A 23,921-nucleotide genomic window follows, 5' to 3' on the forward strand; every position below is an offset into this window, starting at 1 on the left:
TGACCATCTCATCTTCTGCTGCCGCTGCCTCCTCTCGCCCGGCATCAGGGTCTTTTCAAATGAGTCGGCTCTTTGCATCAGGTTGCCAAAGTATTAGAGCTTCAGCATCAATCCTTCCAATGAATATTCAGGGTTGATGGGTAAAATAGAGCGGAAGGTGTGTGGCTCCTGTTCCTTCGGAGTTATAATTCTGTCTATTATGAGGTGCTGTTCTCAGAACATCTGGCATACCCACGTGCAAATACTTGCGCAGAGTTAATGCCTCCTGTGATCCTTTTTATTCCATTCTCCATTTGGGCAGACAGCCTCAAGTTGACAGTTTCTCATGAATAGAGACTTGGACTGTTTCTTGTCTGGGGAAATATGTATTTACATTATGAAGAGGGATTTAGATGAATTTTCAGTCTGGGATTGTTTCTCTTACTACATTTAATAAGATTTGTTGCAGAGTAGTTTTGCATTTCTGTGGAACTTTTTGATCATTCACTAGAATTGCTGCTTATTGAATTTAATACTCTCAACTATTTAATTTTTTAATGCTTACTGTCTGATGTTACTTTATGGAGATACTAAATATGACAGCTATGCAGAAGGATTCACTAATCCGTTTTGATTACAGTATGAGAAGAGTGAGTCTAGTCAATGAAAAGGGAATGGAGATAGGAAAAATCCTGCATTTCTCTTTTTATGAAACACTTTAAGTGATTTTATATTGAAGATGTGACTACTATGTTAGAAAATGTTGGTTATATCTTGTTACACTATTTAAAGTTTATAACTTTATAGGTATATAATCAGGTGAAAATTATTTTCTACTTGTAGAAGCCTCCAGGCCAGAGTACTGCTTTTCTCTGCTTCCTCATGTTTTTTATTAAAATTGGGAAAATAAAACAAATAGAGGCATTTCAACCTTGAGCTACATTTTGTTCACCCTGATGTCCTTTATGAAACCTTGGGGGCATACTTTGTTATAGAACTGGAAAAAATGTTACTGATACCCAGAACATTTGGCACAGGGATGTAATAGAGAGGGTGCAGACTTGACCAAGTAGCGTTTGAGCCTGAGCTGCGAGGCTCTGGTTAAGTTACTCAATCACCTTTTCACCCCGGCTACCTCCTCAGGATGGTGGGGATAATACTCACCACAGGGCCTGATACATGGAAGGTATAAAGAAATGCTAACAATCTTCCTTTGCTTCTTATTTTAAACCTCTTCTAATTCATGACTAGGAAGTTTCATTCATTTTTTTCCACTCAGCTTTGGGGGTGTTGCTTGCATCCTCTGGGGCTCTCTGTAGAGAATTAAATTCCAGGAACAGGAGCCTGAAATGACTTTCCCTCTTCCTTAAAACAAATCGGTTTGTACCAGTACCAGCTGAGACAACTTTTCCTTCAACTCCACCTTTGTCACCTCTTGGTTTTCTTGGAAGTTTGCATTGAGTCGAGTTGCTAGTTTTTTTTTTTTTTTTTAATTATTTGAGATGCATTTTTAAAAATTATATACTTTGATCTTTGCAAAATCTGTTCATAACGTTGCCAGTTTGTTGTCAGCACATTCTAAAAGCACTCAGAATTGAGTCATCACTTTGAACCAGAAAAAAATACTTGTGGATTTTAAAGTACTGCCACCCTCTGATCTAATTTTTAACGTGTTACTTAGTCCAACAACAGTCATGTTTAAGGGTTTTGGTTTTAAAATGTTAGCAATCATATATAATTACTGAGGCAATGCTCAATTTTCATCTTTCAGAAAAGTGAAATAAAACACCATATGTTTTTGGAAAGTAACTTGTAGGCATGATATTAAAGACGTTTTCATTCAGTTATCACATCCACCCTGTGAGGTGGACAAGGCATGTGAGTGGAGCTCTGTTTTATACCTGAGGAAATCAAGAGGCGGAACTCATCGCGTAAATGTTTTGTGTTATGATGAGTAAGCTGTGGAACCAGGACTGGGAACTGGTCTTCCCTCCTGGCGCATTCCCCGCTCCGCATATGATACTGCTACTTGACTCCTGCTAATACTGTAAGGAGTAACACATTACTGTTGCTAGCATTTTCTTCACACTGCTGCTGAAATGGGATCAAAGGCACATGGTAGTTTGGATATGTAAAATTTTAGATGGCATAGCTTAGAATTACAATTTGTTCTTCCATTTTCTAGCCACAGAAGATAAAACAGAATGTTAAGTCTTGTAAGCCATTCTGATTAGTAGCACAAATGGAAAATTTACAGTTGCAGACTATTACCACAATAGATCACATTTCTATAAGAATTTATAGTTTTCAGGCTGCTTTTTAAAAAAAGAACCTACTTAGATCCCTTTGAACAATCATCTGAATCATTTGACTGTACAACAATACATTGTAAAGTATACCCATTTTATAGATGGTAATGCAAGTTCATGTATGCTGAATAGGGACTAATTTTTTTTTAAGTCATTATTGAGTTTGTTACAGTATTTCTTCTGTTTTTATTTTATTTTTTGGTCTCAAAGCATGAGGGATCTTAGCTCCCCAGCCAGGAACCTGCAACCCCTGCATTGAAAGGTGAAGTCTTAATCACTGGACCACCAGGAATGTCCAATATTTGTTTTTCTGAAACGTTTTTTTTCCCCCATGGAAATTTTGAATCTTATTTCCTTATTTTAAGCTATTTGGAGGCAAGTAATTCTTGGGCAGATGGAATTAATCCCAGATAGAAATTTAACTAGGAGGTAAGGCCTGTTGTCATTCAGAACCGGGAAGAGAATGTCCCATAAAACCACAGTTTCACCCTGGGTATCAGCCAGGGTTTCTAGCCCTAAAGGTCAACAGTTCTTATTACCAAAATGACTTCTAAAGAATGCCTGGTGTTAGGACTTGGAGAGTAGGCTCCTTCAGGGAGGTTGGCTCATCCCGGGCCGCTCCTGTGAGTTAGCGGTGTACATACAGGACGTTCTGTTTAAACACTCTTATTTGCTAGTGGAAAGCTCACCACGCATTATCATTCTCCAGTAAAGGCTACAGGAAGCTGATATTTAATGTAGGTTGGAAGATACCAACTTGTAAGGTGCGGACTTGCGTAATTGCAAGTAAATGCACATAATGGCATTTTTCAGTTGGTCTTGGCATGATTCAGATGGAAAATTATTTCCTTTTTGCCAAGTGAACTTTGAAAAGATATGGCAAGTGTCTGAAAAATTCTAAACAAGTCCCTCTTTATGGTCATTTGATACTTAGTTTTTATTTTTTTGCCTCCTTGGCATGTGGGATCTTAGTTCCCTGACCAGGGATTGAACCTGTGCCTGCTGCAGTGGGAGCACGGCTTCCTAGCCACTGGACTGCCAGGGAAATATCATTTTTAAAATTAGTTAATTTTTTTTTTTTGCTGCACTGCACTGTACATGGGATCTTAGTTCCCTGACTAGGAATTGAACCTGCATCCCTTGCGTTCAAAGTGTGGAGTCTTAACCACTGGACCATCAGGAAAGTCCCTCATCTAACACTTTCAGGAAAAGATAGTTATTTTAGTTTTGAACTTTGCCCTGTGCACCTGGTCTATCCTTATTTTCCTGAAACAACCTGTGCTATTTTCTGCTGATAATTTCTGTAAGTAACTATACATAATTTAAAAACAGAATGCAAAGTTTTTACATCAAATTATTTCTCTAACCCAATTGTACAAACCTTGCCAGTGGCCCTTGATAGGCACTGTGGGTAAGTGGTGGTTTGGTTTTAGTTACTTGAGTAGAAACAGGCCTTTGTGTGCTGGCTCATTGCTCCTGTGAAATTGACTTATTGCTCTGACTCGTTTTACTGATTTTGATGAAAAGGCTCACTTTTTGATGGGATTCTGAAAGTTATCTCCACTATGATGAAATAGCCACAAACCAAGAATTTAATTTCATTTCCTTCCCTTATCAGGAATACTTAGAAGAGTGCCTTATGTTTAGTTGACCCCCCCAGAATGTTGAAGAGATGCTGACTTAGACTGAGAGTTGGTATTTTAGATTCTTGGGGACCTGTTTATCTGGGTTGTAGGCACCTAGTCCATGGACCTGACTTGCATGTTTAAGGTGACTGTTGAGGTCTAGACCTGTAATGCCCTGTAGGATCATTGCCAGAGACCTCTCCTCTAGGAAGTCTATGTAATACGGTGGGAAGTTAACAGTAAAATGTAAATATCTGAATAAGTATAGAGCAGATTTGATGTCCATGAAATCAGACCAAAAGGATAGGGGGTGTCATCAGCATTCACTTTTCCCCCTCTTTTTAATTTTTTAAATTATGAAAGTATGTTAACATATTTATGGGAGACTTGGAAAATGCCAAGCAAAACCACATATAGTTCCATTGTATATTACAATTATTTTGTAAAGTAAATAAATTTAGATATTTAGTGGAGTTTCAAATTCAAAAATTAATAGAATGAATATGCAGAAAAATAGAAGGATATAGTAGACCTGAAAAGCACTATAAACCAATTCAGCATAATTAAGATTTATACAGTTTACATGCAACAGTAGGATACAAATTCTATTCAAGGAGCATTTAAGTTTTCAGTTGAATAGGAAGGATTAATTGGAGAGTGGATTATAGAACAAGAACCAGGAAAAGCATCATTCCCCCCCCCCCCCCCATGGAAAGGCATTTTATTTTAAACACAGCAGTGTATCCATGTCAGTCGCAAACTCCCCGTCTTTGCATTCCCCCATCCTTCCTCCCCTGGTAACCTCAAGTTTGTTTTTTAAGTCTGAGTTTGTTTCTGTTTTGTAAGTAAGTTTATTTGTATCTTTTTTTTTTAAGATTCTGCAAATATGTGATATCCTATGATATTTGCTTTTTACTGACTGACTTCACACAGTATGATAATCTCCAGAGCCATCCATATTGCTACAAATGGCATAATTCTATTCTTTTTAAGGGCCAAGTAATATTCCATTGCATATAGGTACCACATCTTCTTTATTCATTCACCTGCTGATGAGCATTTAGGTTGCTTCTATGTCTTGGCTACTGTAAATAGTGCTGCAGTGAAAACTGGGATGCATGCATCCTTTTAAACCATGTTTTTCTCTGGATATATGCTCAAGAGTGAGATTGCTGGATCATATGGTAGCTCTATTTTCAGTTTTTTTAAGGAACCTCCATACTGTTCTCCATAGTGGCTGTACCTTATATTCCCACCAACAGTGAAGGAGGGTGGAGAAAAGGAATAAATAAACAGCATTTATTGTTTGCAGATTTTTTGATGATGGCCTTTCTAACTGGTGTGAGGTGCTAATCTCATTGTAGTTTTGACTGCATTTCTCTAATAATTAGCAATGTTGAGCATCTTTTCATGTGCCTTTCGACCATCTGTATGTCTTCTTTGGAGAAATGTCTATTTAGGTCTTCTGTTCATTTTTTTTTTTAACTGGCTTTTTTTTTTTTTAATGAGCTATATGAGATGTTCGTAAATTTTGGAGACTAATCCCTTATTGGTCATATTGTTTGCAAATAGTTTCTCTCATTCTGTGAGTTGTCTTTTCATTTTGTTTATGGTTTCCTTTGCTGTGCAAGAGATTTTGAGTATACTTAGGTCTCGTTTGTTTGTTTTGGGTTTTATTTCCATCACTCTAGGAGGTAGATCAGCAATATGGCTACAATTTATGTCAGTGTTCTGCCTGTTTTTCTCTAAGAGTTTTATTGTCTCTGGTCTTACATGTAGATCTTTAATCCATTTTGAGTTTAGTTTTGTGTATGGTGTCAAAGAATGTTCTAATTCCTTTCTTTTTCATGTAGCTGCATAAGTAGAGTGGGTTTGACGTCCTCGAGATCTAATTCCTTTCTTTTTCATGTAGCTGCATAAGTAGAGTGGGTTTGATGTCCTCGAGATCAGACGAAATGGCTGTGGGTATAGTCGGCATTCAGGTTTTCAACTGGGTAGGAAGGATTAGTCAGAAAGTGGATTATAGAATAAGAACCAGGAGAACGTCTCTGTTCCAACCTGAATGAGTGGATGTGTTCTGGAATACTTACTGCTGTTTGTTGGTCATGTGATCTGTGAAAAAAATTTTTAATTGGAATAAAATTAAAATGCATTTAGCTTCAGTGTACAGTTATAAGTTTTCACAGGTACGCACTTGTGTAGCCAATAGTAATCAAGGTAGAGAACGTGTCCATCACTCCCAGAAAGTTCTTTCAACCACGTGAACAAGTTGCTAAACTTTGGTCATTAGTAAAGTGAGGATTATAATCATGCTTGTTTTACAGGGTTGTTGACATTATAACAATGGCAGCTAACAGTTGTGTGTGAGTTAGAAAGTTTCTAAAACTTTCACAGAATTCTTTCAACAATCCTATGGGATGGAATATTATTGTTGTATCAGTTTTTACAGATGAGGAAAATGTGGCCAAGATTATTTTTGGCTTGCCCAAGGTAGGTAACCCAGTTGCTGAGTAAATGTGGGAGCTCTCCATGAATAACGCCTGCCTTCTGTGTGTAGGCAGCTATGGGTCTGTAGCTGTATTTGTTCGTTGTTGTTCAGTCGCTCAGCTGTGTCTGACTCTTTGCGACCTCAAGGACTTCAGCAAGCCAGGCTTCCCTGTCCTTCACCATCTCCTGGAGTTTGCTCAAACTCATGTCCCTTGAGTCGATGCCATCCAGCCTTCTCATCCTCTGCCACCCCTTCTTCTCCTGCCTTCAGTCTTTCCTAGCATCAGGGTCTCTTCCAGTGAGTCAGCTCTTCGTAACAGGTGACCAAAGTACAGGAGCTTCAGCATCAGTCCTTCCAATGAATATTGAGGATTGATTTCCTTTAGGGGTTGTTTGGTTTGATCTCTCGTCCAAGGAACTCTCAAGAGCCTTCTCCAGCACCACAGTTCCAAAGTATCAGTTCTTTGGTGTTCAGCCTTCTTTGTGGTCCAACTCGCACATCCATAAATGTTAGTTGATTTTATTCCTGTGAAAAGGAGAGTTTGGAAAGAGATTGAGGACACATTTGGACTGGCTTTAATATCCACTGCTATTTATTAACTTTGTTTCTTGGGCAAGGTACTGGATGACTGGAAGCCTCAGATTTAACATCTGAAAAGGCTCGGGGTGGGAAGGAGGTGACTGTCATGGGACCTGTCTGACCCAGGGGACTATCAGCTGGGCAGATGACTGTGAGAACACGTTAGGACTTCCAAGTGCCGTGCACTGCCGTGTTATCTTGACCCACGGAAGAGGTAGCCGCCTCCCCCCAGCTTGGCCGCACACTGCTGGCTGTGGGCGGACGAGAAGGACTTGACAGCGTGTCAGGGAGAAGCAGTCCCCGCTTGTCAGTTTCTCGGTGTGCTGGATACTGTGTTTACACAACCTTTTCTGTCTCACGTCTTCTGACATTCAAAAGCCTCCGTTTTTCAGCTGTTAGGTCAGCCTCACTCCACAATGCTTGTCATTTTCTTTGAAGAGAGTCTTTAAACAGTTCTATTTTGATTTTCTTTCTGAGAAGTGCACCCCTGATACAAAACAGTCTGCGCTGGCTTGAGGTGGGCGAGTCCCTGAGTAATACGAACTTCGGGATGTGTACTGGCCTGAATGGGATTCTCTCGTGTGTGCTTCCTGTGTTCCTGACGATGAGCCGTTCCCGTCGTTAGCATAGATGCCAATGATGAAATGTAGCCGTAACTTCAAGATTTAAGTTTGGTCAGGGCAGGCATTCTCTCCAGGGCTGCTTTCTCTAGGGTCGTTTTCCTCCCTCCCCCATACACCTGCTTATGGGATGGTTCCTGGTCCTGGAGGAGCGGTACAGCCTCATGTCGTCATAGCAACAGGGGAGGCTGTCTGGTCCAGGTCTTCCTGCCAAGCTCTTGGTCTCTGCAGAAGTAGCTCACCTTGGACAGTCTTGAAATGCCTCTGTCTGCGCGGAGCCCATGGGGCTTTTGTGTGTGTGCCGGCTTCTTGGTCTCTGTATGGGCTTCTAGTGAAGGACTGGGGCATACACTGACCCTTCTTCGAGGGCTCCCAGGCCTTTCCGATCCACTGGCTGTCTCAGTAGTTTCTTTTGCGTGAGTCTCTCTCTTGTCCTCCTCTTCAGTTTTCTTGGAGAGTGGGCATCGACTGCCTGTGGCCCAGTGGGCACCCTCCCTCTTCTTCCTTACTGCCTTTTTCAGTGGGCTCAGGGGTGCCAAGTGAGTATTTATGAACCAGGTGTGCCTGGGGACAAAATGTCTACTATGAAATGATGAAGTGGAAAAAAAAAATGGGACATACTAAGATTTTCATAAAGCTAATTCATATAGTCTAAACTAAAATAATGTTCTACAATTACATATGCCCTTCATTTTGGTGTTAAAATGTCCTTTTATATAATCTCTTTAGAAAGTGAAAGAGGAGAGTGAAAAAGTTGGCTTAAAGCTCAACATTCAGAAAACTAAGATCATGGCATCCGGTTTCATCACTTCATGGCAAATAGATGGGGAAACAGTGGAGACAGTGGCTGACTTTATTTTTCTGGGCTCCAAAATCACTGCAGATGGTGATTGCAGCCATGAAATTAAAAGACGCTTTCTCCCTGGAAGGAAAGTTATGGCCAACCTAGACAGCATTAAAAAGCAGAGACATTACTTTGCCAACAAAGGTCCATCTAGTCAAGGCTACGGTTTTTCCAGTGGTCATGTATGGATGTGAGAGTTGAACTATAAAGAAAGCTGAGCACTGAAGAATTGATGCTTTTTTTTTTTTTTTTTTTTTTTTTTTTAATATTATTTTATTAGTTGGAGGCCAATCACTTTACATTTCAGTGGGTTTTGTCATACATTGACATGAATCAGCCATATAGTTACATGTATTCCCCATCCCGATCCCCCCTCCCACCTCCCTCCCCACCCGACTCCTCAGGGTCCTCCCAGTGCACCAGGCCCGAGCACCTGACTCATGTATCCCACCTGGGCTGGTGGTCCGTTTCACCATAGATAATATACATGCGGTTCTTTCAAAACATCCCACCCTCACGTTCTCCCCCAGAGTTCAAAAGTCTGTTCTGTATTTCTGTGTCTCTTTTTCTGTTTTGCATATAGGGTTATCGCCACCATCTATCTAAATTCCGTATATATGTGTTAGTATACTGTAATGTTCTTTATCTTTCTGACTTACTTCACTCTGTATAATGGGCTCCAGTTTCATCCATCTCATTAGAACTGATTCAAATGAATTCTTTTTAACGGCTGAGTAATATTCCATGGTGTATATGTACCACAGCTTCCTTATCCATTCATCTGCTGATGGGCATCTAGGTTGCTTCCATGTCCTGGCTATTATAAACAGTGCTGCGATGAACATTGGGGTGCACGTGTCTCTTTCAGATCTGGATTCCTCAGTGTGTATGCCCAGAAGTGGTATTGCTGGGTCATATGGCAGTTCTATTTCCAGTTTTTTAAGAAATCTCCACACTGTTTTCCATAGTGGCTGTACTAGTTTGCATTCCCACCAACAGTGTAAGAGGGTTCCCTTTTCTCCACACCCTCTCCAGCATTTATTGCTTGTAGACTTTTGCATAGCAGCCATCCTGACTGGCGTGTAATGGTACCTCATTGTGGTTTTGATTTGCATTTCTCTGATGATGAGTGATGTTGAGCATCTTTTCATGTGTTTGTTAGCCATCTGTATGTCTTCTTTGGAGAAATGTCTGTTTAGTTCTTTGGCCCATTTTTTGATTGGGTCGTTTATTTTTCTGGAATTGAGCTTCAGGAGTTGCTTGTATATTTTTGAGATTAATCCTTTGTCTGTTTCCTCATTTGTTATTATTTTCTCCCAATCTGAGGGCTGTCTTTTCACCTTACTTATAGTTTCCTTTGTTGTGCAAAAGCTTTTAATTTTCATTAAGTCCCATTTGTTTATTTTTGCTTTTATTTCCAATATTCTGGGAGGTGGGTCATAGAAGATCTTGCTGTGATTTATGTCGGAGAGTGTTTTGCCTATGTTCTCCTCTAGGAGTTTTATAGTTTCTGGTCTTACATTTAGATCTTTAATCCATTTTGAGTTTATTTTTGTGTATGGTGTTAGGAAGTGTTCTAGTTTCATTCTTTTACAAGTGGTTAACTAGAGCTAATTAATGAATATAGTAAAGTTGCAGGATATAAAATTAACACACAGAAATCCCTTGCATTCCTATACACTAACAATGAAAAAACAGAAAGAGAAATTAAGGAAACAATACCATTCACCATTGCAACAAAAAGAATAAAATACTTAGGAGTATATCTACCTAAAGAAACAAAAGACCTATACATAGAAAACTATAAAACACTGATGAAAGAAATCAAAGAGGACACAAACAGTTGGAGAAACATACCGTGTTCATGGATTGGAAGAATCAATATTGTCAAAATGGCTATTCTACCCAAAGCAATCTATAGATTCAATGCAATCCCTATCAAGCTACCAACGGTATTTTTCACAGAATTAGAACAAATAATTTCACAATTTGTATGGAAATACAAAAAACCTCGAATAGCCAAAGTAATCTTGAGAAAGAAGAATGGAACTGGAGGAATCAACCTGCCTGACTTCAGACTCTACTACAAAGCCACAGTCATCAAGACAGTATGGTACTGGCACAAAGACAGAAATATAGATCAATGGAACAGAATAGAAAGCCCAGAGATAAATCCACGAACCTATGGACAGCTTATCTTTGACAAAGGAGGCAAGGATATACAATGGAAAAAAGACAATCTCTTTAACAAGTGGTGCTGGGAAAACTGGTTAAGAATTGATGCTTTTGAACTGTGGTGTTGGGGAAGACTCTTGAGAGTCCCTTGGACTGCAAGGAAAACCAACCAGTCCATCCTAAAGGAGATCAGTCCTGAATATTCATTGGAAGGACTGATGCTGAAGTTGAAACTCCAGTACTTTGGCCACCTCATGCGAAGAGCTGACTCATTGAAACGACCCTGATGCTGGGAGGCATTGGGGGCAGGAGGAGAAGGGGACGACATAGGCTGAGATGGCAGGATGGCATCACCGACTCGATGGACATGGGTTTGGGTGGACTCCAGGAGTTGGTGATGGACAGGGAGGTCTGGCGTGCTGTGGTTCACGGGGTTGCAAAGAGTTGGACATGACTGAGCAACTGAACTGAATGTGTTGTAAAAAGTTACTTTGTCTGAAGTGTCTTTAGGGGCAAAATTTAAAACTGGCTTCCCCATGTTGTCTCTCCAGATCTTCGGAGAGGAAATTTTCACTTGTCCATGAAATCTGAAAGGTCAACAAGCTCTTGCTGACCTGTTCCTTATCTTCAGCCCAAGCTTCCCCTTCTCCACAGAGCTACACTTAACCATGCCCTCCAGGTCCACAGCAGCGGAGCCCATCCTTCAGGTTCCCTCAGGCTGTGTCATTTTGCAGTTTTTAGAAAATGTTTTTACTGTTTGGCCGAGCCATTGAACCCATGCCCCTTGCAGCAAAAGCTGAGAGTCTTAACCACTGGACCATCAGGGAAAGGAAAAGTGAAGTCGCTCAGTTGCGCCCAACTCTTTGTAACCCCTGGACTGTAGCCTACCAGGCTCCTCCATCCAAGGAATTTTCCAAGCAAGAGTACTGGAATGGGTTGCCATTTCCTTCTCCAGAGGATCTTCCCAACCCAGGGATCGAACCCAGGTCTCCTGCATAGCAGGCAGACGCTTTACCGTCTGAGCCACCAGGGAAGCCCTAGACCATCAGGGAAGTCCCCTGTAATTTTTGTAATTATTTATTTGTCCTTTGCTTCTAGAACAGGGACTGTCTTCACCATCGTGTCCCTAGCAGAGCAGCTGGTGCATGGTAAACAAGTAATGCATTTTGTTGAATGAACGACAGCTCTTTTAGTAAAAGCTCTCTTAATAGCCGGGACGAGGAAACTGGCAGGATGGTACGTGAAGTAACTGAGCCTCACTTAGTACTTAGGACTGTTCTACTACCCTTGTATGGGTTCTTTTATCTTTTTGGTAGCTAGTTGGAGGCTTTTGAATATAATAAAAATCACATAAGAAATATTTCATGCTTGAAAGTCTCTAATAGTAAGAAAATAGTAAGGAAATTGGTTAAGGTTTAGATTGGTAACTAAAATATCTTACATTTATGTAATTGTGGCGAACAGAATTACAGAATTAGTCTCTACTGTAAATGTGGATTAAGTTCAACTACACTGCTCTCTTGTTTATAACAGCTAAACTAGGAGGTCAGTATCCTAAAAGAGTGGTGTTATTTTATGTAATTCTGATTAAAATGTTTTATACAGAGGTTTACAGTCACTTAGAGAAAGGCATGAGTGGATACTGGAATTCTTCACTTAAATTGGAATGTTGAATTTCACAAATACTATTTTGTGGAGCAATCCTCTCCTATTTTTTTTTTTTCTTCCTTAACCACGGACTTCATTGTTTGCACATTTGCACCTATTAGTCTATACACAAATTTTAATTTCTTACAAAACTCTGTATTCCATATTGCTAGGTCACTGCACTCTCCATTTGATGCCACATTTCCATCAAGAGCTATTTCCCCAAATCACAGTCTGCCTGATTGTGTGTTGTTGTTCAATTACTAAGTTGTATCCCCAACTCTTTGTGATGCCATGAACTGTAGCCTGCCAGGTTCCTCTGTCCGTGGGATTTTCCCAGGCAAGAATACTGAAGTGGGTTGCTCTTTCCATCTCTAGGAATCCTCTCCTATCTTTAAGTGCAAATCTTCATTACCTCCATCTCTGCCTTTCAACTCCAAACCAGCCTGTCTTGCCATCATGGATCTGTGTGAAGGGAAGCAGTGGTCTTGGCCTCAGTCAGTTTATAGCATGTTGGCCAGAACTGAGTTTCAGGTTGCCATTGAGGCTGGAGTTATATTAGTGAGTTATATCTGCTGAGAATTGATTGCTGAGGATACTTACTGCGAGGTTTCTGTCTCGACTGACTCTCAGGTACTGATGATTTAAATTTTGTCACGATCACTCTGGCTATCATTCAGTTGGGAGCTGAATTTGGACCATTTTCATGGAGCTGAAGCCTTGGTATTAAACAGTTCGCGTTAGAAATATAAAGCTAAACAGCCAGATTTGTGAATTTCCAAGTACTTCTATAGGACAACAGTTTGTTGTTAAGTCACTAAGTTGTGTCTGATTCTATTGTGAGCCTGTGAACTGTAACCTCCCAGGCTCCTCTGTCCATGGGATTCTCCATGCAAGAATACTGGAGTGGGTTGCCATTTCCTACTCCAGAGGATCTTCCTGATCCAGAGATCAAACTCATATCTCTCACATCTCCTGCATTGGCAGGTGGATTCTTTACCTCTGAGGTACTTGGGAAGTTTTTAGCACAACAATATGCATATTCAATGTCTTTTTTGTTTTTCAATTACACCATTTATTTTTCCAAGTTTCTGGAGGACAGAGTCTAAGAATAGGCTCCCTCTATACTCCTATCTGACAAATGCCAAAAGTAGTCAATTGTGGTCCTCTTAAGAAAACCTGTATGCAGGTCAGGAAGCAACAGTTAGAACTAGACATGGAACAACAGACTGGTTCCAAATAGGAAAAGGAGTATGTCAAGGCTGTATATTGTCACCCTGCTTGTTTAACTTATATGCAGAGTACATGATGAGAAACGCTGGGCTGGAAGAAGCACCAGCTGGAATCAATATTGCCGGGAGAAATATCAATAACCTCAGATATGCAGATGACACCACCCTTATGGCAGAAAGTTAAGAGAAACTAAAAAGCCTCTTGATGAAAGTGAAAGAGGAGAATGAAAAAGTTGGCTTTAAGCTCAACATTCAGAAAACTAAGATCATGGCATCTGGTCCCATCACTTCATGGCAAATAGAGGGGGAAACAGTGGAGCCGGTGGCTGACTTTATTTTCTGGGCTCCAAAATCACTGCAGATGGTGATTGCAGCCATGAAATTAAGAGACACTTACTCCTTGGAAGGAAAGTTATGACCATCTAGACAGCATTAAAAAGCAGAGACATTACTTTGCCAACAAAGGTCCGTCTGGTCAAGGCTATGGTTTTTCCAGTGGTCATGTATGGATGTGAGAGTTGGACTGTGAAGAAAGCTGAGCACCGAAAAGTTGATGCTTTTGAACTGTGGTGTTGGAGAAGACTCTTGAAAGTCCCTTGGACTGCAAGGAGATCCAACCAGTCCATCCTAAAGGAGATCAGTCCTGGGTGTTCATTGGAAGGACTGATGCTGAAGCTGAAACTCCAGTACTTTGGCCACCTCATGCGAAGAGCTGACTCATTGGAAAAGATCCTGATGCTGGGAGGGATTGGGGGCAGGAGGAGAAGTGGACGACAGAGGATGAGATGGCAGGATGGCATCACCGACTCGATGGACTGAGTAAACTCCGGGAGTTGGTGATGGACAGGGAGGTCTGGTGTGCTGTGGTTCATAGGGTCGCAAAGAGTCGGACACGAGTGAGCGACTGAACTGAACTGAACTGAACTGAAGGTTTTGTTCTGCTTATGAGGGTAAAGGAGGGGACCTGGCTGGGTTTCTCACATCCTGAGGTTCACGTTGTATTCCTTTGTTCTCCTGGTCAATTCCAGCATTCAGCTGTCCTGGGCCTGAAGGAGGGGAGGATGCTTCCCTGCAGGGCTGGAGACCCCCAGTAAGCGATGCTAAGTGCCGTGGCCAGGACCCCCGACTGACTCTTCATTCTTCCCTGGATCTGAAGCACAGTGTCAGGCTGCCCTGTTGTCTTCTTAAATACTAGAGCCTAACATGTTATTCTTGACATATTCATGAGGTCTACATTTAATGTTAGCAGTAGAAATTTGAAGAGCAAATATTTAACACTGTGGGTTCAGAAAATATTCGCATTTCTTTAGAACATCCAAGTTGGGGGTGAATGAAAGAGATGAATTTTGATGAGGCCTGGTGTCCTTGCAGGAGAGGTACAAGGTAAAATACAGAAATGTGTTTTCCCCTGTATTTTTTGTATGGGTTCTCCCTTGAAATTTCTGTTGTTAAAACCTTCAAGTCTAGTTTGAGGTTTTTAATGCTTTATTTTAGTAGTGAGGTGGAAAAACCAACCAACCACTTAGCTTGAAACTCATGTTACCGTAGCTATCTTTTTTTTTTTTTTTTTTTTTAAAATTTTCATTTATTTATTTTTTTTTTTTTTAATTTTTTTATTTTTCAGTGGGTTTTGTTATACATTGATGTGAATCAGCCATAGAGTTACACGAATTCCCCATCCCGGTCTCCCATCCCACCTCCCTCTCCACCCGATTCCTCTGGATCTTCCCAGCCCAACAGGCCCGAGCACTTGACTCATGCCTCCCACCTGGGCTGGTGGTCTGTTTCACCACAGAAAATATACATGCTGTTCTTTCGAAACATCCCACCCTCCCCTTCTCCCACAGAGTTCAAAAGTCTGTTCTGTACTTCTGCGTCTCTTCTTCTGCCCTGCATATAGGGCCATTGTTACCATCTTTCTAAATTCCGTATATATGTGTTAGTATACTGTAATGTTCTTTATCTTTCTGGCTCACCTCACTCTGTATAATGGGCTCCAGTTTCATCCATCTCATTAGAACTGATTCAAATGAATTCTTTTTAACGGCTGAGTAATATTCCATGGTGTATATGTACCATAGCTTCCTTATCCATTCATCTGCTGATGGGCATCTAGGTTGTTTCCATGTCCTGGCTATTATAAACAGTGCTGCGATGAACATTGGGGTGCACGTGTCTCTTTCAGATCTAGATTCCTCAGTGTGTATGCCCAGAAGTGGTATTGCTGGGTCATATGGCAGTTCTATTTCCAGTTTTTAAAGAAATCTCCACACTGTTTTCCATAGTGGCTGTAAGTAGCTATCTTTTATGGAGGTGTAGTAGTAAATGGTGCAGTCTTTTATCATCAGATATATTTAGTGTTTCTGGCAGCTCTGTTCCAATTACAGAAGTTATAGTATATGGTTATTTTTATAAATAGTGCAAAGGGATATTTAACTTACTCTACTGTCTTGGTATAATATTCTTTTTTTGAAAGGTGAGTAAAACTTTCTTAGAATATTTTTATCCATACCTACCTGTTCCCAAGGCTGTTACACAAATCTAAAGTCTCCAGCTTGCTGCTTGCTGGATGTGATTATTTCAGGAAAAAAAAAAATCGTCACTGAGTTTAAAATTTCCTGCCACAGGGACTTCGCTGGTGGTCCAGTGGTTAAGACACCATGCTTCCACTGCAGAAGGTGAAGGTTCGATCCCTGGTCAGGAAACTAAGATCCCACTTACTTCATGGCATGGCCAAAAGATATAAAAAAAAAAATTTTTTTTTCCTGGCACATGTGTTTTTTTTTTTTTTTTTTCACATGTGTTAAAATTCTCATAAGAGTAGGAGATCTTTCAGCCTTTCTTCTTCTTTTTCTTTTTAACCTGATGAAATAGTGGGCATTATGGGTTGCACACTTCGAAAAGGAGCCCAGCTTTGGTCAGGCCCACTGGAGGCAGTGCTGGGGAGGGTTGGACTGTAAAGGTCATGACCTCACTATGCGTGGAGGCCGTTCGCCTTTGCAGGGCCCTCGGATTCTTGCTGCGTTAGCAGAGGAGTGTCGCTAATCCTCCCGAGACTTGCCTGGCTTCTGCAGGGTTTCTCTCTAAGGACTTGGCCTCCTGATGATCCAGGGCCAAGTCCAGAATCAGAGAGGGGCTGCTGCCCTAAAAATAGTCCCAATATAAAAAAGGAGAGAGTCAATGGCACAGAGCCACTGCTCCCTTCCTGCTGCCAGGAGAAGATCCCGAAAGGAGCAGTCATGGGGGGCAGGGTGTGTGTCTGAAGACAGGTGTGAAAAGTGTAGGGAGGGCGAGTGTTCTGCTGACTCGAGTGGGGGGAGGTAGCGGTGTTAGTGATTGACTGCTTAAAAATCCTGGAAAAAGGGAAATATTGGAGGCTATCTTTTTATGAGGCGGGGCTTAGTGAGATGTATTTCTTGATGTTTCTCATTTGCAAGAAAATACTTTGTTTTTAATGTTAGTCACAGTAGTTTAGAGGAATGGAAACAGTAACGTGCCTTGTTTCCTGCTCTGGGGCCACAATGTGGAGCATTGTCTGAAAACTTGCAGACAACAGATCACTGAGACAAAGACCTGTACATTTTAAATGGAAGTTTCTGGGAGGATTGTTTAACACACTTACTCATAACTCTTTGGTGCGCATTTTATGTTGAAGTCACGTGAGCTTGAAGAAACTTCAGTCTCAAAGTGAGACACAGAAGAATCTTTTCAAAAAGGTAGCTAGTTTGTGTTTGGGTATGAAGTATAAAAATCTTAGTAGTTATTTTAGAGACTTCTATGTTTAATTTAAGGTGAAACCGTATCACTTGACAAACAATCAGTCTTTGAAAGGCCAAGAACACCTTTTTCCTCCCAGCCTTCAGGTAGTTGTCGAGGACTGAATGGTGAAGGGGCTTCCCTGGTGGTTCAACGGTGAACACCAGGAAACCTAAGTTTGATTCCTGAGTCAGGAAGATCCCCTGGAGAAAGAAATGGCAACCCCCTCCATATTCTTTGCCTGGGAAATCCATGGGGTCACAAAGAGTTGGACATGACTTAGTGACTAAACAATAACAATGGGAAGAGATGGAGAATATTTTGTTTGAAGACATACTTATTGATTTAGGTTTTATTTAACTTCTTTCTAAATCATGCCACACGGCTTGGGGATCCTGGTTCTCTGGCCAGGGATTGAACCTGGGCCCTTGGCAGTGAAAAGTGACAAGTTGTAGCCACTGCCCCACCAGGGAGTTCCCCACACTGATTTAGGAATGGGTGGTCATTTATTTTCAAGGATTCTTCCACTCTGTCTCAGAGTTGGCTTTTTATCACCCAGTCGTGTCTGACCCTTTGTGACCCTATTATTTATAACCCTCCAGACTCCTCTGTCCATGGAATTCTCCAGGCAAGAACACTGGAGTGGGTTGCCATTTCCTTCTCCAGGGGATCTTCCCGACCCAGGGATGGAACTCACGTTTCCTGCGTCTTCCTGAATTGGCAGGCGGGTTCTTCATCGCCGAGCCACCAGAGAAGCCCAAGTTGACTGTTTAGTTTAGACCGTATCATCTTTTGGGGGGGCCACAGTGAGAGCTCCCTTGCTTTTTGAAGATACTTCTCACGTTTAGCACAAAGGCTAACCTGTTGCTAATTGTTGTTCTAGATCAGTGGGTCTGTGTTTCCTCCTAAGTGTTGATAAGAGGCCATAGAGAGCTTTGGGAGAGGATTTGCACGAGGTGACACATTCAGAAGGATCATTTTGGTCACTTTGTGGAGAATGTATTGAAAGGAGGCAAGAGGCTAATTTGATTTGCTCATCTAGTTCAGCAGAGAGACAGTAGTGACTTGGACCTGGGGTAATAGTGAAGGTGAGAAGTGGCTGCATTTGGGATGTACTGAATATTTCGGAGGTAGCCTCTTTCCTCTTTAGGAATGACTATTGGGGTGGGAGGGGAGATGAAGAATGACAACTGGGTTTTCGGTGTAGTTAGTGGGGTTGCATTGTAGTGTCTTTACAGAGAGTGGGGCAAGAAGGAAGCTGGGGGGAGGTCTACAAGCCCAGAGTTGTCTTGTAGGAAGTTTGAGATGCCTATTAGATAAGCAAATGTAGGTGTTGACTTGACAACTGGATATTAAAATCTGGAGCTTTAGAGAAAGATCAGGGCTAGAGATATATGCTTGTGGGAGTTGTTATCCAACAGAAAGTATTTACTAAATAATAAGACCATGAGTTGGGAAGAGAAGGGGTTAAGGGGCTGAGCCCTGCCTTACTCCCAATATGGGGGTGGGGTGGGGGGTTGGCCAGAGAAGAATCCAGCAGAGGCATTTGCCAAGAAGCAGCCTGTGACTTTCAGAGGATGCAGACAGAGCAATGCGTCTGAAGTCATGTGAAGGAGGTGTCTTGAATTTGAACCCTAGGGTGGGTGAAGAGTTGTGTTTACCGGCCCGAGAACACTTTTGTTCACTTTTTGGTAAGTTGTGTGTTTGTGTGTGTGTAGTTGTCATTTAGAATCTTTGATAAGCTTTAGCAAACCATGGTCAAATTTAGCCAAAAGTAAAAACAAGTACAACACATTACTTTAAAGCACCAGAATACGTGGAATCTAGAAAAAAGATACTGCTGAACCTATTTCCAGAGTGGGAATGTCAGAGAGGCAGACGTAGAGAGCAAACCTGTGGACACGGTGGGGGCGGGCGAGGGTGGGCCGACTTGGGAGAGGAGCACTGATGTGCATATCCTCTCGTGTAGAATGGATCGCTAGTGGGAGGCTGCTGTATAGCTGTCTGACAACCTCGAGGGGTGGGATGAGGGGGTGCATGTGAGGGAGGCTCAAAAGAGAAGGGATATAGGTATACATATACCTGACTCATGATGTTGTACAGCAGAAGCTAACCCAACGTTGTAAGAAATTATACTCCAAATAAAAATCAATTAAAACACCACCAGAATCTGAGATTTAGTTAGGCAACCTCATTTCAGAGAAATGTGTGCATTCTGTTAATCATTTTTGGAGTGTTGACAATGGGTGGAGGCACCGCAATTCTCTTTGAGGGCCCCTAAGTCCCCAAACACTTCTTTATATTGACCACTGCCCTTAGTGCTGTTTTAAGAGCTTCCTTGGCCGGGCCTCTTACTTCAGAGGCCCCATTCTGCATCACATTGAAATAGAATCACACTTGATATTTAAACAGTTGAGTTGCTGTTGACTGCTGATAAGACACTACATTCTTATGTAGTGTACTACATAAGTACTACATTAAGACTTTCATGGGGGCTTCCCTGGTGGTCCAGTGGCTAAGACTCAGCCGTCCCAGTGCAAGGGGCCCGGGTTCGATCCCTGGTCAGGGAACTAGATCCCACATGCCACAACTAAAGACCCCAAGTGCCACAGCTGAGCCCCTGTGCAACTAAATAAATCAATATTTAAATTATATATATACATATATAAATATAAAGACCCTTTCTGTCCTTTGCTTCCTTAGCTGCTACTAGCTTTTCAGGTCTCACCTACACATGGGACTTGCTCGGAGACCCCCTGTAATAGCAACCAGAATATCAATGTCTTTCTTCATTGACCACAATTTCTGAATAGTTGTGTGATTTTGTGTGTCTCTTTTGTTCACCCTTTTGTCTATTTGGTTCACACACCTAGCAGCATGTTTGGCACATGATGGGCACTTGACAAATCGGATGAATGAATGTCTAGAAAAGAGCTCTCTTAGAGTTGCGCCCATAGTTTTGGTCTCCAAGCTCAGTATTGTATTTACTTTAAAGTTAGATTTACTGAGGTATGATTTATTTATAGCTTGCTCCTGTCTGACTCTTTGTGACCCTGTGGACTGTAGCCCGCCAGGCTCCTCTGTCTGTGGGGTTTCCCAGACAAGAATACTGGAGTGGGTTGCCATTTCCTTCTCCAGGGGACTCTTCCCGATCCAGGGATCGAACCCAGGTCTGCATTGGCAGGTGGGTTCTTTACTATCTGAGTCACCAGGAAGCCATACTTTTTTATTGCTGAGTGTTGTTTCATTATATGGATGTACTGCAGATATTTTATTCATCTATCAACATTTGTGTTTACTTCTAATTTGGGGAAATTATTAAATTTTTTCCTTCTGGTCTTAATAATAACACAGACAGCATATTAAAACAGCATCAGTACCCCATAGCCCTGTACTCACCCCCCACACTCACATCTAACATATTCATCTTCTCGTGTTCTTTTACTATATATTTTATATGACTTTAATCATAAAATGCACATTTTCCCTAGTTGTTTGTACACTGCATAGGTAAAAATGGTTGTATTTCATTGAGTTACTCTACTGTAATTTTCTCATCAGTCCCTTGTTCACATTTAGGTTGCTTCTAAGTCAGTTGTAGAAAATACACTGAAAATCCTCTGGCCTCCCCTATGACAAATTCTTGGCAACAGTTTACTTAAGACTCTTAATTGGAAGTAATAGAAATCAATCCAGGTGAACCGAGACAGAAACCAGATAGGCTTCATAAGGGTGTGGGGAGTTGCTCACAACTCATGTGTCAAGGCAGCTGTTGGGAACCAAGTCAGGGCCGGTCCCTCATTGCTTTCATTTCTGCTTCTCTTGGGACAAAGCTACTTTTTTCTGCAGACACTCGCTTCCTCTGCTTCTGGGTGCAGGGAGAAAGGGGGCTAACTCTGCAGAAGCTTGGCTTGATCGGCTTCTCAGTTCTAGGGAATTCCATGGACCCACTCTGCTGGACTCTTTCAAATCCGTGTGCAGGTTTGGAAGACAGAATCTGGCCCTGTTTGAGGGTTGGTGTCTTAACCAGGACCAGTTTGTAGAGTGGGGCCACTTTAGGGAGTCAAGGGGGCTGTTGTCGGACAAAGGGGATTGTTGTGACTTGATCCCACCCTCGAAGTTTTATATTTCAAGTAAGATTACATAAAAGCCATTTTTATCACTGTTGGAGTTGAATTCCAAAGGGAACTCTGCTCAGTGTGATGTGGCAGCCTGGATGGGAGGGGAGTTTCAGGGGGAATGAGTACATGGATATGTATGGCTGAGTCCCTTTGCAGTTCACCTGAAATTATCACAGCATTGTTAAATCAGCTGTACTCCAATATAAAATAGAAAGTTTTAAAATAATCCAAAAAAGTTACTTGGAAAAAAAAACGAGGAGGCTGGCAGAGAGTTATTATATGTATCTGTTTTTTGTATTTGTGTTTGCGTGATTAATTGCTCAGGGGTGTCCAACTCTTTGCAACTCTATGAACTGTAACCCGCCAGGCTCTTTAGTCCATGGGATTCTCCAGGTGAGAATACTGAGGTGGGTTGCCATTTCCTCCTCTAGGGAATCTTCCCAACCCAGGGATCAAACTCGCGTCTCCTGCATTGGCAGGTGAATTCTTTACCACTGAGCCACCTGGGGTGCTTATATTTGTGTTTAGATATTAAAAATAGTTGTTTACCACTTCTTAGCTTTGATCCGTCACCTCTGAGGGATATGTAATGGATAGCTGAGAAAGCCTCATTTACAGCCAACATTTATTGAATGCTTACTTATTACAAGCATTGTGCCTGAGACATGTGTAAAATACAGGTGGTTTATTCAAAGCACTTATTCTCTCAGCCATGCAGTCAAGCTGAGATTTGTTTAACCCTGAAGAAAGAGTTTCTTTTGAAGTGAGCCTTGAGTGGGAGTGTTCCATGTAGAGCTAGTTGCTTCAGCTTTGATCTGGAAATAATTCAGTAGTGGTGCTGGGACCTCCCTGGTGGTCCAGTGGTTAAAAATTGCACTTTCACTGCCATGCTTCTGGGTTCAATCCCTGGTTGGGGAATTAAGATCCCACAAGCTTTGTGATGTGGCAGAAACAAAACCAAAAAAGTCAGACAGTGATGCTGAAAGGTTTGGAGGCTCGGTAGGAAGCTAAGCACCTCCTTTTATGGATGCCTGCCTAGAAGCCTGTTCCTAAGCTGTGTGACCACTTGGGTTGTGTGTCTGGTGCTGTCTTTGAGTTTTAGGCCCTGGCTGGAGTCTCCTAGGCTGATCAGGCCGCTTGTCCTGGAATCCCTGCCTGATTCCTCCGGGGACTTGCCCAGTTGACTGGCTGTGGGTCTAGATGCTCCTTTGGCTTCTTCCTCCTCAATCTCAGACAACCACATCTGAAAGTCTTTGTCAGCAACATGCCCTGGTTACTGTCATGATTTTACTCTTCTCTGAAGTCATGTTATCTCTTTGATGACTCTGATGTTGATAGAGTGAGGATTTAAAAGATTTTGACAACAAAACTTGCACACTGAAGGGTACTTGTTCATATGTACAAATGGTTTCCTTCTATGTGACTGTCTAGCCCAGAAGAACTTCTGCCTCACAGGTATGGCGCCACAGTTGTCCGTGGGGGGCCATTGTGTAGACCCTTGCCATTGTGGATTGAACGTTTGAGATCTCAAATAGTCTTTCATTGTTCAGTCGCTGAGTTGTGTCCGACTCTTTGTGATCCCATGGATTGCAGCATGCCAGGCTCCTCTTTCCTCCACTGTCTCCTAGAGTTTGGTCAAATTCATGCTCAATGAGTTGCCGATGCCATCCTACTGTCTCATCCTCTGTTGCCCCCTCCTCCTCCTGCCCTCAATATTTCCCAGCATCAGGGTCTTTTCCAGTGAGTCTGCTCTTTGCATCAGGTGGCCAAAGTATTGGAGCTTCAGCATCAGTCCTTCTAATGCATATTCAGGGTTCATTTCCTTTGAGATTGATTTGATCTCCTTGCAGCCCAAGGGACTCTCAAGAGTCTTCTCCAGCACCACAGTTTGAAAGCATCAGTTCTTCAGTGTTCACCCTTTTTTATGGTCGAACTCCCACATCTATACATGATTACTGGAAAAATCATAGCTTCGACTATATGGACCTTGGCATCCCAAAGTTCTATACATGATACAGACTTTTTCACCTGTTTGTAGATTGGGAAAGTTGAGATAGCAGTGAAATTAAGCCATCAGTTTGTGCTGTTTTCGTTTGTTTTTAATTGTGGTAAAATGCACATAACAATTCATCATTTTAACCATTCTTTTTTTTTCTAACTTTTTATTTTATATTGGGGTATAGTTGATTAGCAACCATGGTGAACAGTGAAGGGACTCAGCCACACATACACATGTATCCATTCTCCCCCAAACTCCTCTTCCATCCAGGCTGCCATATAACATTGAGCAGAGTTCTGTGTGCTGTATAGAAAGTCCTTGTTGGCTGACCATTTTATTTATTTTGATTTTTAAAGAAAGTTTATTTGTTTTTAGTTGAAGGATAATTGTTTTACAGTATTGTGTTGGTTTCTGCCAAACATCAACATGAATCAGCCGTAAGTATACCTTTTTTCCCTCCCTCTTGAACCTCCCTCCCACCTCTCTCCCCACTCCACCCTCTAGGTTGTTACAGAGCCCCAGTCTGAGTTTCCTGGGTCGTGCAACG

At 41.7% G+C, this 23,921-nt stretch overlaps 1 protein-coding gene and 1 non-coding gene across 3 annotated transcripts in view; one reads left to right on the top strand and one right to left on the bottom strand.

The window, feature by feature from the left end:
* The window catches only part of MTUS1 (microtubule associated scaffold protein 1), a 187,131-nt gene that overhangs the window by 8,487 nt on the left and 154,723 nt on the right, over window positions 1–23,921 (top strand). The gene's annotated exons all lie outside the window — the stretch shown is intronic.
* Window positions 11,581–11,652, bottom strand: TRNAS-GCU (transfer RNA serine (anticodon GCU)). Its single transcript has one exon. It is a non-coding gene; the product is annotated as a tRNA-Ser (tRNA).

The sequence above is a fragment of the Muntiacus reevesi genome, chromosome 10 (assembly GCF_963930625.1).
Source record: "Muntiacus reevesi chromosome 10, mMunRee1.1, whole genome shotgun sequence".
NCBI lineage: Eukaryota > Metazoa > Chordata > Mammalia > Artiodactyla > Cervidae > Muntiacus > Muntiacus reevesi.